Source organism: Clupea harengus, chromosome 3 (genome assembly GCF_900700415.2).
Source record: "Clupea harengus chromosome 3, Ch_v2.0.2, whole genome shotgun sequence".
Classification (NCBI taxonomy): domain Eukaryota; kingdom Metazoa; phylum Chordata; class Actinopteri; order Clupeiformes; family Clupeidae; genus Clupea; species Clupea harengus.
In genome coordinates this window covers 14,823,057-14,829,945 of record NC_045154.1, presented here as the reverse complement: position 1 = coordinate 14,829,945, position 6,889 = coordinate 14,823,057, and the positions used below count along the sequence as shown (strand labels likewise).

Genomic DNA, 6,889 nt, shown 5'->3' with positions numbered 1-6,889 from the left:
ACCATCCAGAACTGCTTCAAACATACATTTTTACCGACCATATTTAAACTGAGTATGTATATTTAATAAAGAAAATAAAGTAAATGCTGATAGTACATGCTTCTCAAAGACTTCTTCCCTTTGCTCCAGTCGGCTGACTGAGCTCCACTCTCACAGTGTCTCTAAATGTCTCCATCTAACCCTTTAACTCTCTCAGTGTCTCTAAATGTCTCCATCTAACCCTTTAACTCTCTGTGTCTCTAAATGTCTCCATCTAACCTTTTAACTCTCTCAGTGTCTCTAAATGTCTCCAACTAACCCTTTAACTCTCTCAGTGTCTCTCAGTGTCTCTAAATGTCTCCAACTAACCCTTTAACTCTCAGTGTCTCTACATGTCTCCATCTAACCCTTTAACTCTCACAGTGTCTCTCAGTGTCTCTACATGTCTCCATCTAACCCTTTAACTCTCTCGGTGTCTGTCAGTGTCTCTAAATGTCTCCATCTAACCCTTTAACTCTCTCAGTGTCTCTAAATGTCTCCATCTAACCCTTTAACTCTCACAGTGTCTCTAAATGTCTCCCTTTAACTCTCTCAGTGTCTCTAAATGTCTCCATCTAACCCTTTAACTCACAGTGTCTCTACATGTTTCCAACTAACCCTTTAACTCTCTCAGTGTCTCTAAATGTCTCCCTTTAACTCTCTCAGTGTCTCCATCTAACCCTTTAACTCTCTCAGTGTCTCTACATGTCTCCAACTAACCCTTTAACTCTCACAGTGTCTCTAAATACTTACTTGGCACCCTGAAACAATCCAGTGGAAAAGCAGGGGGTTATAAACTTTTTTCAGTGGTGCAACGCAGGACACACTCTCCTTACCCATGACTCTGGAACCACCATAAGCTACTTCTGTGTACATACACACACACAGAACTGTATTTATGCACTGGAATGCTTGCCCAAGGTTTCTGTTTGGTCAGGTCAGATGCATGACTCACTCACTTCACCACAGTGGGATTTGAACCACTTACCATCAACATTGCAAACTGCATACTTACCACTGCACCGACAGGATTCTGTCCTCCCATGCATCTCACTTATGTTTGAGGGTAACATAGTGGGGCACCGAAGCCTAATATGTCAATCATGCCATGTACTTTAAATTTGATTGAGGATGAATGATGCTTCGTTTCCATTAGGACGTTAATCGTCCCGCTCTCATTGGGAATGAATGGAGACGATATCCCGTCTGTCGAGCAACGAAACGCCTCCGCCTCCCTTCCAAAGTTGACGATTTTTTAACTCTATGCAAATGCAGACCACGCGGTAACCAATCAGTTTGACGTGTGTGAGAATTGACCGATTGCGAAACTCCTCCCTAGAACGGCCCTCGTCCAATCATACCTTAGCAACCGCTACTAAGAGAAAAAGGTCCGACAACTTTGAGGTCTGAGCAGCATGGTGAAGCAGTGTGCTTACGGGACTTTTAGATCTGACACAGAGATTAGAGGGATGCGTTGTTTTTTTCCTCGCATTTCCAAAGCCCAAAACACAAGAGGAAAGGTGCCGGCGGTGGATCAAACAGTGTGGGAGACCCCACTCCCAACTCAATATATCGAAAAACATGTCTGCTCCAAAGTAAATGAAGCTGCTTGCAGCTAGCTATGATATCTATCTAGCGAACTACGCTATCGCTAGGTATGATAACTAACTGTCTAGTTGAGAGAACATCCCCAAATAGTTATGGTTCATGACAACTTGTATTATTACCACTACAAGTACATAACTAGTCTCTCCAACTAAAGTGTTTATGTTAAAATCAAAATGTTACCGTCAAAATGTTAATGTTACCGTCTGTAAAATTGCACGTTGAGCTATCCTAGCTAGCGATAGCAAACGCCAGCATTGAACAGAACTTTTAACGAACACTTTGTATTTATGCTTGATACAACATTGAACAGAACTTTTAATGAACACTTTGTATTTATGCTGCTGACGTTTGCTATCTCTGGCCAGGATAGCTCAGCGTGCAATTTTACAGACGTAACATCAACATGGCTAGCTAGGATAGCTCAGCGTGCAATTTTACAGACGGTAACATTAACATTTTGATTTTAACATTAACACTTTAGTTGGAGAGACTAGCTTGAGCTTAACATACTGTATCAATGTTGAACAAAAGGCCATTATGAAGTTTTTTTATTTTAATCTTTGTGGCATTTTGTGAATGGGCAACCTACTCCTGAGTATCCCAAGGTATGCATAAGGCACAACCTGAGAGCAATAACCTGGCGATGTGATACAAAGCCATAGCATTACATAAGGATTGTCATTTTACAAGCAAGTTATCACTACAGTGACTGTGAAATACTTTCAGCAACATGCACACACATCCCTTGAACAATAACGTTACTAGCAGCTATCTTGATCCACACTGGTACGTTACTGTACTGTTCTCTAGATTGTCACCATCCTAGCTAGCTAGATAGACAGATACCTCCAGTCTCTCGCCAGAGACAGAATAAATAATAAGAATAAAGAATCTTTGTAGGTTATTAGCTAGCTTGAAATATTATATACAGATCTTACCCACTGGTGAAATAACATGACTAGTCTACAAGGCTGTGCTGGTTGCATTTAATGAAGAGGTCGTGGGGTTTCAACTTTTTTTGATTGAGACCTGTATGCTTATGCTTCGATTATTGTTGTGTCCACTTCGTTGTTGATCTTAATATTTTGGATATATCCTTCCACTGCATATTGCAGTCCCTTTTGCCTTGATCTGGAGGATATCGCGGAGTTATTACTCCAAAAATCATCACTCACACTGACAGCTATAGCGCTTGTCCCCGTACTCGCCATGGCTTTTGGCTTGACAGTTCCGGGAATTGTGTCGGACGTAGCAACAGTAACCAAGGGGGCGGGGCCCTAGCGATCGGTCAATTGGCAGCTGAAGTTGTGCAGATGGGCGGGAGTAATCAAAAAAATCAAAGCAAGATGGCGGAGTCTCAGGATTCTGTTACTGGGAAATATTTTATGTGAATACAGGTGTTTACACGACTTTTATATGTCTACATCGACTCGGTTTGTTGTTTATATACTACACGAACACGGTCAGGGCAAACAGAATATTGTAGGTCTTATCTGAAGCTCGCGACCATTATTGTTAGCTTGCTGCTAACACTTTAATGTAGGGCTGTCAGCGTTAACGCGTTAATCTATGCGATTAATGCGGCCGCGATTAACGCGATAAAATATTTTAACGCAATTAACGCAACTTTAAAAAAAAAAAAAATAATAATATATATATTTTTTTTTAAATGCCATTTGGATAGGACATGAAGTTATGACAGGAAGCGAGGCGGAGAAGAGGTGGGGAGAGGATAGGGAATTACATCAGGCCAGACTTGGCCTACCATTTTATGGGAGCGATGAGGGACAGGTGGGGCTTGAATAGCCCCCCTTGTTCAAAGTGGGGAAAGACAGAAAAAGTTTGAGAACCACTGCGGTAGTTGAAGATGGAGAGAGCTGAGGGATTGTTGGGCGGAAAGTCTCTGTTTAAGAGCCAAAATGACGGAACAATCGACAAAACTAAAGTTGTATGTAGCATTTGTCAAGCTGAATTTAGCTATCACAGAAGCAGCTCGTCTTGAAGTTATCACCTTAATGCAAAGCACCTGACAGAAAGCAGTCCCAGGTTAGATGATCGCCAACCCACACTCCATGACTTCTCTAGGAAAATAACTAGACGAGTCCGTGAAAAGGTTGCCATTTAGGTTGCCGGTGACTGTCGGCCCATCAACATAGTTGAGGACAGTGGGCTGATTCGAATTGCTTCAGGGGAAATTCTTACGATTTACCGTCGAGGGGCACCATTGTGTTTAAAAAAAAAACTACAATTAAACAACAGTGTCTAAAATACACGCTGCATGAAGTGATTACTCGTTAATTTATAAGATTTAGTCTTAAGAAGAAAAAAAAACTTTTAATCGCGATTAATTCATTTCAAAATGTGCGATTAATTAGTTAATTTTTTTTAATCTATTGACAGCCCTACTTTAATGTCAACATACCGTTCTCTATGCAAATGAGAGATACGCAACGGTTGAGTTTGTGTTCATATCAGAACAGCCTCCAGACCCTGATTAAGTGTTCTCACAGGAGTAAAGGGCTGTAGAAGCACAGATATATAATCTGATGCCAAGTCATGGAGTGCTTAATACATAATCCCCCAAACCTTGAAATTCATGCAAAAACATACTCGAAGCTTGTGGAGAAAGACTAACATTGGAGAAATATGCTCAGACCTGTGAGTTCTTGTTTAAAGCCTAGCTGCTGAATTCTCTACCAAAGCAATGCTGAATTATCCAAGTAGATGACTGTAGTCCAGATGTGTAGAAATAAAAACACGATTGACGAAAAAATCTTCCTGGGAATTCTTCTTTCATCCCTGTCTAGAGTTCATAATTTCCTATGGGTCTTCGTGTGCTTGGTTAAACTCCACCAACCTCCCGCACACCAAACACAGGGCCTTTTAAAAGAGAATTCAACCTATCCCCATCATGCTCTACCAATCACTGGAATGGGCAACAGCTGGGTCTCACTCACTGCCAATGCCAATCACTGGCATGGGCAACAGCTGGGCCCAACTCGCTACCAATTCACCCTGTGACATATTCAGACTATAAAAACCTTGTCACATAGTCCCCCAGAAACCACACTCATCTACACAAGTAAGTATATATCACCATAAATTCTATTTTACGTCACTGACTATCTCTTTCTTTTGAAAACAAATGTTGGTGTAAACTGATTTAAAAAATATTCTTGTGGCTTTTAAACATTTCTCATCTCTTTTGCTAATTACGGTGGCTGAGAGGTGCAAACCAACATTACAAAATCTGAAACACTTTTACAAAGCTTGAGACAAATTTACATTTTGGAAAACATTTTATACATATCATAAAACAAAATTACATTACCATAACAAATTTACATTTCAGAAAACAAATTTACATTTCAGAAAACAAATTAACAAGACGCAAAACACTTTTACAAGTCCCGAAACAAATTTACAAACGACATTAACCGGAAAGGGAATGTACCAACTCCGTGATTGATGTGGAAGTGATCATAGACATATATAGGCCTACGGTATGTCTATGGAAGTGATAACGAAAGCGCTCAACTTTAGTTGATGGAGTTCATGGTGACCCAAGATTGACAGCGAGAGTGGTGTTTTGCCCGTTTTGTGGCAACCATATGAGCCGATTAACGCGATTTTGTTTTTCGTGTGGTCTTTAGAGTTTTTAAATGAAGCAGACCAGACTGAAGGACCAGATATCCCGCAGCAGTGCATACAATATTTTAATGAGGGACACTCGTACGCTGTAATCGTGGACATGGTGTCATGTTGTTAAAGAAAGTATTAGTATATTTTATCATGAATGTTTTAGCTAAAAGGCTTGTTCAAAATGTTGTGTGTAAAGTGTGTAGGTTGATTTTGGAAAAACACTGAGTGAGCAAAGAATGTCGAACCAGATGCCTCACGTGATGTTTTTCTGGCAGAAGGAGAGAGCGGGTTGTAAAATGACTCGTTGCTAAGCAGAAGTAGAATTCAGCTTAGATGCAGGTATCCTAAGAGCATCCCAGAATCCTGTCTGCCATCCTGTGTAAACATTGTATTCTCAATAAAGGGAGTGTTTTTGAGCATGGCACGTTAGACAGACTTAAGGTGTCTGTCTCCGTCGGGGCCCTGTTCGAAAACCGTCCAAGTTCACTTATATGCTGGGTAGTGTTTTTAATCTGCTAACTAACTGTTGAGGGTGTTTTCCCTGACACATGTTTACACGGTGTACACATCAGCTTGAGGTCTCTGAAAAGACTTTATTTTTTTGAGCATTGGCACCCTCGAGGATTGAGCTGCCGGAGCAAATTCGTTACATGATCCCTTTTCACTCGCAGATTGTAGGCTACTTTTCTTTGAGCACCTGCCACATCATGCGGTAACCAAACAGCTGTCTAGGTCCACGAAGTTCCAGTCGTATTGCCCTAATTATGACGTTTGTAGAGGATAAATCCTTTCTGCGATATAACCGGGCATCATTCAGTTTGCTTTTTCACCATGAACTCCATCCATCAACTCAAATTGAGCACTTCCGTTATCACTTCCACGTCAATCACGGAGTTGGTACATTCCCTTTCCGGTTAATGTCATTTGTAAATTTGTTTCGCCACTTGTACATTTTTATCGGGACTTGTAAAAGTGTTTCGCGTAATGTTAATTTGTTTTCTGAAATGTTAATTTGTTTCGGCACTTGTAAATGTGTTGTGTTAATGTCATTTTGTTTTATGATATGTAAAAATGTTTTCCAAAATGTAAATTTGTCTCAAGCTTTGTAAAAGTGTTTCAGATTTTGTAATGTTGATTTGCACCTCTCGGCCACCGTAGCTAATACTAACATTTCTTTGAATCAAGGAAAGGAGAAAATGGAGAATCTCACAAGAATCCTACTCTTAGTATGTTTTGCAGTCTTGTCAGGTAAGAGGTGAAAAGTATTTGTACATATAAGACCCAGAGCTCACTACTTTTGGCTTGTAATCCCAGTTTCCTGTCATCCAGAGGGCAGTGACCTGACTGGGAGTGTCTTCACCTTCCCAACACTTGGACGCGTTGATCATGTGACTTTGACTCCAGCCGGGAGAAAGCCCCTGTCCCAAGCCAGTCTCTGTCTGCGCTTTTACACTGACCAGACAACTCGGAGTCCTTGCTTCTTCTCTCTGGCCACTGCTACCTTCACCAACGCCTTCTTACTGTGTCGAATGAAGGGGGGCTTTTTCAGAATCCATGTAGGCACGGCAAACGCCGATTTCAGAGGTTTCGCGTACAATTTAAACGGATGGAACTCAGTGTG

The 6,889-nt window shown here is 41.0% G+C and overlaps 1 long non-coding RNA gene across 1 annotated transcript; it reads left to right on the top strand.

Moving 5' to 3' along the window:
• The first annotated feature begins 6,417 nt into the window (after nt 1–6,417).
• On the top strand, nt 6,418–6,675 carry LOC116219995. The gene is made up of 2 exons (XR_004163396.1): nt 6,418–6,516; nt 6,598–6,675. It is a non-coding gene; the product is annotated as an uncharacterized LOC116219995 (long non-coding RNA).
• Nucleotides 6,676–6,889: the final 214 nt, after the last annotated feature.